Source organism: Pongo abelii, chromosome 8, assembly GCF_028885655.2.
Source record: "Pongo abelii isolate AG06213 chromosome 8, NHGRI_mPonAbe1-v2.0_pri, whole genome shotgun sequence".
In the NCBI taxonomy this organism is placed as follows: Eukaryota; Metazoa; Chordata; class Mammalia; order Primates; family Hominidae; genus Pongo; species Pongo abelii.
In genome coordinates this window covers 70,359,527-70,372,631 of record NC_071993.2, presented here as the reverse complement: position 1 = coordinate 70,372,631, position 13,105 = coordinate 70,359,527, and the positions used below count along the sequence as shown (strand labels likewise).

The 13,105-nt window shown below is 39.6% G+C and overlaps 1 protein-coding gene across 36 annotated transcripts in view; it reads right to left on the bottom strand.

Moving 5' to 3' along the window:
• Positions 1–13,105, bottom strand: part of USP54 (ubiquitin specific peptidase 54) — a 127,137-nt gene that overhangs the window by 82,073 nt on the left and 31,959 nt on the right. For 4 of the 36 annotated variants that reach the window (XR_010141419.1, XR_010141421.1, XR_010141420.1 and 1 more), the window contains exon 1: positions 11,730–12,738. The exons of 14 other annotated variants lie outside the window; for them this stretch is intronic. The gene's annotated coding sequence lies outside the window, so the exon portion shown is untranslated. Of the gene's footprint in view, positions 1–11,729; positions 12,742–13,105 lie in introns of those variants that run through there. 18 more of the 36 variants (XM_063727329.1, XM_063727328.1, XM_063727339.1 and 15 more) reach the window with 10 other exon arrangements.

The following is a 13,105-nucleotide window of genomic DNA, read 5'->3' as shown; positions in this document are numbered from 1 at the left end:
GAAGCAGGTGGATTACTTGAGGTCAGGAGTTCAAAACCAACCTGGCCAACATAGTGAAACCCCATCTTTATTAAAATTACAAAAAAATTAGCTGGGTGTGGTGGCAGACATCTGTAATCTCAGCTACTTGGGAGGCTGAGGCAGGAGAATCGCTTGAACCCAGGAGGTGGAGGTTGCAGTAAGCCGGGATTGCACCACTGCACTCCAGCCTGGATGACACAGCAAGACTCCATCTCAAAAAAACAACAACAACAACAAAAAAAAAACTACCCAATTTTGTTTAATGGGCAAAAGATTTGAACATTTCACCAAACAAGATATACAAATGATAAATAAGCACACGGAAAGATGTTCAACATTATTAGCCAACAGGGAAATGGAAGTTAAAACTACACTATACACCTATTAGAATAGTTAAAAACAAAAACAAAAAAACTTTTTAAACCTGACAATAGCAAGTGCCGATGAGGAATCAGAGCAACTGGAACTCTCCTACACTGCTTATGGAAATACAAAACAGGCCAGGTGCAGTAGCTCACGCCTGTAATCCCAGCACTTTGGGAGGCTGAGGCAGGTGGATCACCTCGGGTCAGGAGTTCAAGACCAGCCTGGCCAACATGGTGAAACCTTGTCTCTACTAAAAATACAAGAATTAGCCGATAGCAGGCACCTATAATCCCAGCTCCTAGGGGGCACTGAGGCAGGAGAATTGCTTGAAACCAGGAGGCGGACATTGCAGTGAGCCGAGATCAAGCCACTGCACTCCAACCTAGGCAACAGAGCAAGACCCCATTTCAAAAAAAAAAAAGAAAAAGAAATGCAAAATGACACAGTTGGCAGTTAATTCTAAACTTAAATATATAGTCACGAGCTACATAACGTTTCAGTCAAGAAGAGACCGCATATACAATGGTAGTCCCATAAAATTATGGGATTATGGGACTTACCTTATTTTTACTGTAACTTTTCTGTGTTTAGATATGTTTAGGTGCACATCTATTACTATTGTGTTACAATTGCCTATTTTATTTATTTATTTATTTATTTTTGAGATGGAGTTTCGCTCTTGTTGCCCAGGCTGGAGTGCAATGGTGTGATCTTGGCTCACTGCAACCTCTGCCTCCCGGGCTCAAGCGATTTTCCTGCCTCAGCCTCCCAAGTAGCTGGGATTACAGGCACGCACCATCATGCTCAGCTATTTTTTGTATTTTTGTATTTAGTAGAGATGGGGTTTCACCATGTTGACCAGGCTGGTCTCCAACTCCTGACTTCAGGTGATCCTCCTGCCTCAGCCTCCCAAAGTGCTGGGATTACAGGTGTGAGCAACCGTGCCTGGCACCTATTATATTTAGTACAGTAACATCCTATACAGGTTTGTAGCATAGCAACAGTAGGCTATATAATATAGTCTAGGTGTAGAGTAGGCTATATCATCTAGGTTTATGCAAATACACTTAAATGATATTCACACAATGACAAAACCACCTAACAACACATTTCTCAGAACACATCCCTGTTGTTAAGCAAAACATGGCTGCACTTTTGCCATACTTTTACCTACCAATCTTACTCCTAGGTATTTTACCTTAAAGAAATAAAAAATTGGGCTGGGCATGGTAGCTCATGCTTAAAATCCCAGAATGGGAGGACAAGGCTGGTGGATCACTTAAGGCCTGGAGTTCAAGGCGAGCCTGGGCAACATGGTATAAACTTCTAGGAAAGTAAAAGCCAAAATTGGGATGGAAGCATGTCATCTTATTATGTATTTCCTTGTATAACACAGTTACTAAGTTATATGTCCTACTGTTCCCAATCTGAAAACACTAGTCCTGTGGGTAAGCCAAAAAACCTTTCCATGTATGAAATGATGGAAAACAGTGGCTCTCAACCTTTTTGCAGTGCCTCACATCCAGAGGCAGATTTACCAACCCACTGAAACTTAAGCTTCAGGACTCTTTCTCTTGCACAGATTCTCTAGGCCCAATATCTCATTTTCTGTTTCAAGAAATATTTTCCTTAAAGGAAGCCCTCTGAATTGTATAAGCTTCAAGTGTCAGAGAATCTAAGTCTGCCCCATCCACATTACATAAACGGGGCTTTTATAGTATATATCACTTGAGAAAATACATAATTCAAAAAGCTACTTTGAATTCAGTAATACTAATAAATTTGTATTTTATTAATCAAAGAAACATCTAATGTTATTCACTGTATAAAATTTGTTTGAACTAAATAGATCTAAATATAATATTTGGTCCACATTTGGATTTTGGATTCTTGTGCTCACAGCAAGTAACTCCACAGTCAACAGGGCTAAATTGAAAAGATCATTACAGATTAAGGTTGCCAGAATTAAAGGCATACCTCTAGAAGCTGGTGACCTTTAGAAAAAAACACTTTCTCTGTATTAGTGAAATACAGAAATGATTCCTTCACAAGTATACACAGTACAGCTTAATGTGCTACCATTTTTCTCAGGCCAAAGTAATAAACCAGGCTCCAGCTGCAGCCACCCTAATTATCCCCCACTGTATTCTTCACCAACAAAGTCAGCTTCTCTCAGCCTCTGTTTCTGAAAAAACCCAAAGTAGTCATTCAAATGGAACTGGCTTGTGCATAAAGGGAAATGAGGCCTGGAAGGACACAGGGCCAGGAGGAGCCTGGCGCCCTAAGAGACAGTGGAGTAAATGAGGTCCAGAGAGCTACAGGTTATTAGCATAAGAGATTCATTACGAGCAGAGCTGGAATGGAACTGAAATCAATGAAGACTAGATAGAATTTGTTCCTGCAAAGCCTGGGAACCCTTTGATAAAACCAGGTGTAAAGTGTGGGAAGTTTCTAAGGAGAAGGACTTTTTTTCTTTTTTTTGAGACAGAGTCTCGCTCTGTCGCCCAGGCTGGAGTGCAGTGGCGCAATCTCGGCTCACTGCAACAGCCACCTCCACCTCCCGGGTTCAAGCAATTCTCCCACCTCAGCCTCCCGAGTAGTTGGGATTATAGTCACGCACCACCATGCCCGGCTATTTTTTGTACTTTTAGTAGAAACAGGGTTTCGCCATGTTGGCCAGGCTGGTCTTGAACTCCTGGCCTCAAGTGATCCACCCACCTCGGCCTCCCAAAGTTGTGAACCACGCTGTGGCACAAGTGTGAACCACTGCGCCCATCCAAGGAGATGGACTCTTTAAGCTAATTGATTTCACAGTAACTAAAGCTCAATAAAGTCTTTAAGGAGACACTACTAATTGCATGTGTAGAGAACTCCATGACATTAATAAAAACGACAGTATCAAAGTATCTCCACTAAGGCATTTATTAACTACAAAGGAAAATATAGTAGTCTCACAATGGAGAAACCCAGCAGAAACTACCTTAACCAAGTGATCAAGGTCAAAATAACCAGTAATAATACATATTGACATCATGAATGCCATGATATGAAGAAACTGAAAAGGACACAAAATTATTTCTGTGGTATTCTTGCCTAAACCATAATCTCAGTCCAATCATCAGAAAAATATCAGACAAATCCAAATTAAGGAATATTTGACAAATAGCCCTCAAACTGATGTTGATCAATACTCTACAAAAATGTCAAGGTTATAAAAGACAAAGAAAGACTAAGAAACTTTTACTGAATACAGAAGAGTAAGGAAGAAAAACACCTAAAATGCAATGTGAGATTCTAGATAGGATCCTGGAACAGAAAAAGAACAATGCAGCCTGTGCAAGATGGCGAGACCCTGTCTCTACAAAACAAAGAAAATTTTTTTTCTGAAACAAAGTCTCTCACTTGTCACCCAGGCTTGAGTACAATGGCGCGATCTTGGCTCACTGCAACCTCGGTCTCCCGGGTTCAAGCAATCCTCCTGCCTCAGCCTCTGGAGTAGCTGGGATTACAGGCGCCTGCCACCACGCCCAGCTAATTTTTGTACTTTCAGTAGAGACGAGGTTTCACTATGTTGGCCAGGCTGGTCTCAAACTGCTGACCTCGGGTGATCCGCCCGCCTCAGCCTCCCAAAGTGCTGGGATTACAGGCATGAGCCACTGCACCCAGCCAAAAAAAATTTTTTTTAATTAGCCAGGCTAATGCTTGCCTGTAGTCCCAGCTACTCACAAGGGTGAGGCAGGAGGACTTTTTGAGCCTGGGAATTCAAGCCTGTAGTGAGCTATGACTGTGCCACTGCACTCCAGCCAGGGTGACAAAGCAAGACCCCGTCTCTAAAAATAAAAAAATAAAATAAATTACAATTTTAAAAAACTGAAAATAAAAAAGGAAAAAGAATAATGGTAGGCAAACTGGTGAAATTCAGGAAAGCTCTTTAGTTAATAGTGTTGTACCAATACTATTAATTCCTGGTTCTGATAAATATATTATGGTTATATAAGATGGTATCATTAGAGGTAACTGTTTTTCCAACTTTTCTATAAATTCAAAATAAAAAACATTTTAAATTACGCAAATAATTCACTGAAGAAAGACGGAACTTTGGGCCCAAAAGGGATTGAGGCATTTGGGAAATAAATATCTATATGTCTAAAGGTAGATGGACCAACATAGATTTATAGGAAAAGAAGAGACGTGAACGGGCACAGTGGCTCATGCCTGTAATGCCAACACTTTGGGAGGCCAAGGCGGACAGATCACGAGGTCAGGAGTTCGAGACCAGTCTGGCCGACATAGTGAAACCCCATCTGTACTAAAAATACAAAAATTAGCCGGGCGTGGTGGCATGTGCCTGTAATCCCAGCTACTCGGGAGGCTGAGGCAGGAGAATTGCTTGAACCAGGGAGTTGGAGGTTACAGTGAGCCAAGATCATGCCACTGCACTCCAGCCTGGCAATGGAGTGAGACTTCGTCTCAAAAAAAAAAGAAGAGACGTTGACATAGTTTGTGATCCTACAATCCACTCAGGGTTACATGTGAAACCTCTTGGTTTACTGTTTAACATCACAGTATGGCAATTAATGGGTTGTTTTATTAGTTCAGAAACCTGTTTCTCAGAGCTAAATGTGCACAGAATGAATTAACCGAGAAGTTTAAAATTCAGCAACATCAGGGGTAAGTAAATGTAAAATGATAGCGGTCTTGTTAGGATGATGAAATTATGGATTTTTTTCCTTTTCTCTATTTTCTAAGTTAACTATAATTTATAAATAATCTATAAACTATAATTTCCTTAAAATAGGGGTTTAAACACATTTTCCCTAAAAACAGAGTGAAAGGACTTGAGACCAAAGATAACCGACCACATTGAGACCCGTAATATCCTAACAATATGAAAGCTGGTTAATAATTGGTAACTGTTTCCTATTTAGAAACAGAGGGCCTGGTGTGGATCTCTATTTCCTTTCATTCTATTCTCACTGCTGCTGCTACTAAGGTTCAGATCCTCACCATCTCTGGACCACTGTACCACATTACTGACTCATTGCCAGTCCTCTAATCCTACATGTCACTACCACCTGACTCCTAAAACACACTCCACACCATGTCACTCCTTTTCAAAATATTTAATGGCTCCTAGAGGGAGATATTCTTTTGGCTGGAAAAGAACAATGGTATTTTTCTAATTCACAGGAAAGAAAATTAATACATGGATTTTTCATAAGTTTCTCTACCATAATTTTTTCTTACCTACTTAGTCTACTGCTAGCACTACAAAAACTTGAACAAACAGTAGCAAAATTAAGAGGGGAAAAAATCAAAGCAGTCAATTGGACCTATTTTAACACCTTTTTTCCTGACTGTGTTAAGCCATTTTTGCACTGCTATAAAGAAATACCCAAGGCTGGGTAATTTATAAAGAAAAGAAGTTAATCAGCTCATGGTTCTGCACTGTGTACAGGAAGCATGGCACCAGCATCTGCTCAGCTTCTGGCAAGGCCTCAGGGAGCTTACGATCATGACAGACCGCAAAGGGAAGCCCAGGTGTCACATGGCGAGAGAGACAAGGGGGAGGTCTCAGACTCTCTTAAACAACCAGATCTTGTGTGAATTAACTGAGAACTCACTCATCACTGAGCTACTCATGAGAGATCTACCCCCATGATCCAATACCTTCCACTAGGCCCCAACATTGGGGATCACATTTCAGCATTAGATTTTGAGGGAACAAACATCCAAATCATATCACTGAATCATGTTCATGATTGTGATTTTTATGCTGCATATTTTTGATATTCACATATTCTGACAATAAAATTAATTCCTGGCCAGGCACAGTGGCTCACACCTGTAATCCCAGCATTTTAGGAGGCTGAGGTGGGCAGATCACGAGGTCAAGAGATCGAGACCATCCTGGCCAACATGGTGAAACCCCGTCTCTACTAAAAATACAAAAATTAGCTGGGCGTGGTGGCGCATGCCTGTAGTCCCAGGAGGCTGAGGCAGGAGAATTTTGAACCCGGGAGGCAGAGGTTGCGGTGAGCCAAGATCGCACCACTGCACTTTAGCCTAGTGACAGAGCAAGACTCTGTCTCAAAGAAAAAAAAAATTAATTCCTAATTATAAGATGGAATTAAATATGTCTAGCACCAGCGTAAAGTCTGAGAATCACCGGAACTTACCACCATTTCCAGCTTCATCTACTCATTCACTCACTGATAAAACATTTCATTGATCATCCATTATGTGCCTCTCACTCATCCTTCACTCCAAGTACACTAGACTCCTTTCTGTATAACAAATATACCCTGTCCTTTACTTTCTCATTGTCTTGACTCTAATATTGCCTCTCTCTGGAATGCCTTTCCTCTCCATTTATTCTTGCTGAAAATCTTAACTATCCTACAATGAAAAGCCTTCCCAGATCATTCTCTCACCCTCTCACCTTTCCAATCTCCCAATTTATTTCATCCTCCTCTGTGCTCTCAGTGCATGGTGGAGTTTGGATTACAATACTCACATTCTCCCTCATGTTACAGTTATTTGGGTACGTGGACTACATTTTATCTTAAGGGCATCTTTTTAATTCCACACAGAGGTTGAATATAATAGGCATTGAATCACTGAGAGTTTCATTGAAAAAGAAAACTTTTTGTTTGAAGGTACTTAGCCTAGAACAACCAATTCTAACATCCTGATAAATTCTGACTCTTCCTAAAGAAAAGAACTGACAAAATGGCCATATCTAGCTTGAGATACTGCTGACAACTTTTTCTAATAGTGACTGTATCAATGGAAACAATATTTGCTTCTGATTCAAGCTTGAAAATAGAAAGAGATAAGTATCTACAACCATAAAAAGGGCCAAGCTATTTGTTGATTTATGAGCTGGTTATCTTAAACTCTCCAGCGAACAGTTACTCAACTCAAACAATTTCCTGAGGGCTGGACTTTGGCAGCTTCAAACTATTACATCATGTACAACAGAAGAATCGTATGCTGATAAAGGACAAAAAGTCTTATTTTTCCTACACAAGAACTTAGATAACTCTCATGTATAACAAATTTGTCTAAAATTTGTTAAAAAGTAGTTGGAAAGAAAATAGAAAGGCACGTTTCACTTTGTTATAATTGACAAATTATAAGAACTAAGAAATGAAAGCTGCAGGCTACTTAGCCCTTCCTTATAAAGATCTAAAGTTGTATAATTTACTGACTTCTAAGGGAGGCAGCATGGTAGTAGAAAGAACATAGTGGTTAAAAGTATACCCTCTGCAGGCCGGGTGCAGTGGCTCACGCCTGTAATCCCAGCACTTTGGGAGGCTGAGGCGAGTAGATCACGAGGTCAGGAGATCGAGACCATCCTGGCTAACATGGTGAAACCCCGTCTCTACTAAAAAACATAAAAAAATTAGCCGGGTGTGGTGGCGGGCACCTGTGGTCCCAGCTACTCAGGAGGCTGAGGCAGGAGAATGGCGTGAACCTGGGAGGCGGAGCTTGCAGTGAGCCAAGATTGCGCCACTGCACTCCAGCCTGGGCAACACAGCGAGACTCCATCTCAAAAAAAAAAAAAAGTGCACCCTCTGCAGGGCCAACAATATTGCAGAACCTCGGGAGGTAACATGCTTATAGTGGAGATCCAAAGGGTCCCATTCCTAGAGAACATTATGTGAATTATACAACTTGGGGACACAGAGTTAGTGGAATAGAACAGGTCTCAGCTCCACCACCTAACAGCTGTGGCATATTGACCAAGTTATTGAACTAACTCTTAGGTACTTCATCAGAAAAAATGGGATTAATAAATAACATCTATCTCATAGGATTGTTATAAGAATTAAATAAAATAATGTAGATATGTATAATTAGCCCAGTGCCTAATATGTTGTGTGGAATAAATATTTTGATGATGATTATGATGAGGATAATGATGATGAAGAATAAGATCAATCTACATTCCAATCCTAGCTCCATCACATTCAGGCCATTTACTACCTAAAATAAATGTGATTTGCTGAAAGGATGCAACAAAATAATGTATGCAGAATACTTAGGGCCAGGTACAAAACAGGAATTCCATAAACAGTAACTGTGATTATGATGACTGACCATCCTCTATATGCATTATCTCTCCCCCGTCTCTCTTTCTCTTACAGGCAAACACACACACACATATAACTACTATAAAAATTTCAGGAGATTAAACTATAATTGATAGCATAAATCCCAAGGCCATATAAAAAATGGGGAAAAGTGTATCCTTTTTTGTTGTTTTTTTGTTTGTTCGTTTTGTTTTTTTTTGAGACGGAGTCTCGCAGTCACCCAGGCTGGAGTACAGTGGCGTGATCTTGGCTCCCCGCAACCTCCACCTCGCAGACTCAAGCAATTCTCCTGTCTCAGCCTCCATCCATAGTGGCTGGGATTACAGGCGTGTGCCACCATGCCCAGCTAATTTTTGTATTTTTAGTAAAGATGGAGTTTCACCATGTTGGCCAGGCTGGTCTCAAACTCCTGACCTCAAGCAATCCGCCCACCTCAGCCTCCCAAAGTGCTGGGATTACAGGCGTGAGCCACCGCGCCCAGCCTGGGAAAAATGTATTCTAAAACCAGTGCATTCTCAATACAATTCACCTAGACTACTGCAGAAACTTTCTAACTATTCTTTCCCCTCTAATCCCGTCTATACAATATTGCAAAAGCAAACTGATGAATCACAATTAGCTTAGAAAACTTCAGTGACAAAACACAGCCAAAACTCTGGCTTTGAATGGCCTTCCACAATCTTATCCCCTGCACATTTCCAACCTCATCTACCCTTAAAACATACAAAAAGATTTGTTCTGTGCACATGCCCAGTTACTTTGTTTTTTGTTTTTCTCAATCAAGGAATGCTCCTCCCGTCTTCCCAGTCCTACCTAATACTAGCAATCTTTTCCACTCAGCAAACCTATTTGAAGAAGTCATACCACTGGCTACTTACAGTGATAGGAACTACTAATAGTCATACATCAGCAGGAAGGAGCAGTCATTTACATTAATTCATTTCCCAAAGGACTGTCTTTTTAAATACCTCTCCGCACCAACTGGGACTTCTCTCTCCCTCCCAGGAACATCATGAATCAATATTTAACCAGTATATCAATACTTTATTAGAATACAAGGTAGAAAGTTACATTGCCTTACACTCAACAAATGCTCATTCCTTGTTAGACAAATAAATGAAGAACTAAGTTTCATGAGACCAATCAAACTCACATTTTTCCGTTTAGAGATAACTCAGTTACAGGCACAACCAAACAGCTCTTTAGCTTGTCCCTGAATCTCCTGCCTAAATCATATCACATCTAAATCATACCTTGTGCTTCCAAAAGGTCTACAGAAGAAAGATACTCTATTTTATGGTCAGTAGGACAAACGAAATGTTCTTTCTAAACCCTACTGCCAATAGCAGCAAACTAGTAACAGCAGTGGTTAAAGGAACAAAAATCAATAGCAATTTATTAGGCCCCTGGATAGCAAAACAATGAGTTCCAGAAAGTTGCCCTATATAATAACCTTCTGATTTAATCATTTAGAACCAGAGATTTTTATCCCGAATTTTTTGAATCACTAAGACTTTTTAAATTTAAACACTTGATTCCATCAATGCATTATTTATTAATCATTATAAATATACCCGTACTCAAATTATTTCAGTACAAACAATAATGAAAGTATGACAGTGCTATCAACAAGAGGAAAAAAGGAGGGGAAGCAAACTGACAGCACTGGCTTGACTCATTTCTGTTGGGAGAACACTGGTACTGAATGGCACAAGCAACTCCAGTGTGAGAGAGCAAGCACATGACTGACTGGGAGGGCAACAGAGGATACCAAAGAAAGGAGAACATCTATAAAGAAGCTTTCCTCTGTAGGGGCAGGAGGTGAAGGGATGAGAAGGAATCCACTGAAATCTATTCTAACAGCCTTTACAATACTCAAATGAAAACATGCTACCAGACTTCACACTTTGAGCCAGTTCACATCCTAGCTCTACCACTTACAATTGAGTGACCTTCAGCAGATTATTTATCCTCTTTCATCAGGTGTAAAATTATAATAACGGTAGCCCACTTAGTGAATACAAACTACATGTTTGGCACTGCGCTAGGCACTGGACCCATGGTATATCCTCTAATTCTCACAATTAACCTGCCAAATAGTGATTATTTTTCTCATTTTGCAGGAAAGAAAACCCATGTTCTTTCTACCTATGTATAGCCGCTTTCTAGAGGGACAATATTACTACCTGGCCAGGTTGTACTGGGAATTAGAAGTAAATGCAAAGCACTTAGCAAGGACCCAGCACTTACCTCATATTAGGAGCTCAAGAAATCATTACTGTACGAATATAACCATCACTTGAATAAGTGCCTCAACTGAACAGCAATGAAATCCCAGAAACAAGTTTCCTCTCACATCATCTACCATAAAGATGACTTCTAACTAGCAGTAGTTTGGGAGAATCCAAAGCTCATCACTTGTAACTGCTTGAAATACCAAAGTATCAATCATCCAGTATCCAAAAAAAAAAATTTTTTTAATACACACACAAATATTCTTAGAAGCTCAAAACATAAAACACAAGGAAATAGCCCATAATGAAAGTGATATTTGACTCAATCTAAAGATCAAATATTAAATATTTTACTTTCAAAAGGATTATAGGCCTCATGCCTCAAGGAAGCAGGCGCTAATGAACAAATCTATCTAACTTCCCAAAAATCATTCCCAGAAGCATCTGTTATCCTGAAGTACTTGGCAAACCATCTCCCAGAATTGACAACATATTGCCAAAATTTTAGTGGATTTTGCCAACACTATTCTGCTAATAGGAAAAAAGAATCATTCAGCTACTTTCCAATTTAGCCACAAAATAGGCTCTTTTTTCTTCATTACTACTTTAACCAGTACGTTAATACTGAAAATAGGTATAAAGAAATCACAAATAACCTTCTTCTGTTTGAAGGAAATTTAAAATACTAAATCCACAACTCTTGCCTTTAATTCTAAGGAACTCAAGAAAATCTATGATTTTTTTTTGAAAAAAATATGAAATCTCCAAAATCTAATAATTGAAACAGAGAGGAGGGGGAAAGAGCAGAAACAACAGCTTGAAAGATGCCTCTTGAAAGTTGAGAGAGTCCCAAAATCTCAATTTCAAAGTTTAAACTACTGCTATTAAAAGAAATAGCTTATTAATCAGTGCTTGGGAATATTTTTTTTAAAAGAAAGAAAACTTCACAAAAACTAACCGGTTCCTGCAATCTTCTATCTGTTTTTACCACAACAACTACAATACTTACCAGACAGCACAGTCAACCTCCAGCAAAAGACCTCTAATCACGAGGGTATCTGTGGGGCAAGTGATACAAGAATGGGGAGGGATAAGGGAATAGCTAGAGCTGTGGGGAGGGAAGGCTAGGAGGGAGGAGACAACTGTAGCTAGCAACAATGAGAAACTGTGAATCTAAACCACAAGGACTTCCCCCAGAACAGGATATCAGAGAGAAGACAATTCTTTTTACCAACTACCAGGAACTCAGCACTGACAATTCATGACAAAGTTAAAAAGGTGGAGCTTCCAATTAAAAACAAAGTAAACTTAAGAAAGTAACCAAAAGTAACTTGACAGGACGTTATCACAAACTTCACCTGAGGCTTAAGAAAAACAATTATGAAGCTGTTTCCTGGGGCATTCCTGATGACAAAGGTCATCAAACAATAAGGTTTGCAGGGTGGCTGCTGCTTCCAAAGAAGGGCCAGTCCCCCACAAAAAAAGTCCTTTGCACTGCAGTCAAAAGGAGCACGAGAAGACACATTTTTGTAGTTGTTTACAGAATAATCAAAACAATGTTATTGTTGGAATCCCTAATTCAGAATTCCAAACTGGGCTTAAATTAAATCAAATCATTTTAATAGGCAAAACTCCTCCAACTGTCTTAAACGAGCCACACTATTAAAGAAAATTATTATTTAAACTGAGCCATTGGAATCTACTGAATCAATTTTAAAATGCTTGGGATCTAAAGGTTCTCAACCCCAAAGTCCACAACAGGGAAAGATCTCCACCCCTCTCTCGGGGAAGAGACCTAGTTATATCACCAAGAACAAACAGCAGGCAGAGTCCCATCCCCAAACATGTGATCAGTCAACCGAGAACTTGCATTTGCAGGCAGGGCACAAAGGCCCCAGAGGACCAACACACACCCTTCTATGTATTACCTGAGGTTATAAAACAGTTTGATTGAAAGAGGTGGTTTTATAAGCATACTGATGAAAAAAACTCATCAGTAGAATCCTTGCCAAATATGAAGGTCTGTTGTGTTTCTATAAGTTGAGAGAAAATATATGAGTTGACTAAAAAAAAGATGTAATTAAGATTTATTGGTAAAATTTAACAAACATGGGCAATGTCCAAAACTAATTAAGCTCTTACATTTTAACAATACAGTATATTAAACTGAAGTAGTCCTTTGGCCACAAGGAAAGTGCCACAAAAAAAAATAAAAAAAAGATACTGTTGCTTTTCTTGTTAACCATTAGCATTCTAACTCAGGTCTCCTAGTGGTGCTAGGCGGAGGAGGAGGTAGTAATGCCATTTCAAAGTGTGAAACACAAAATTTCTACTGATAAGTGCTGACTGCAAATAAAGACATACAAACATCAAGACCAAGCTCTT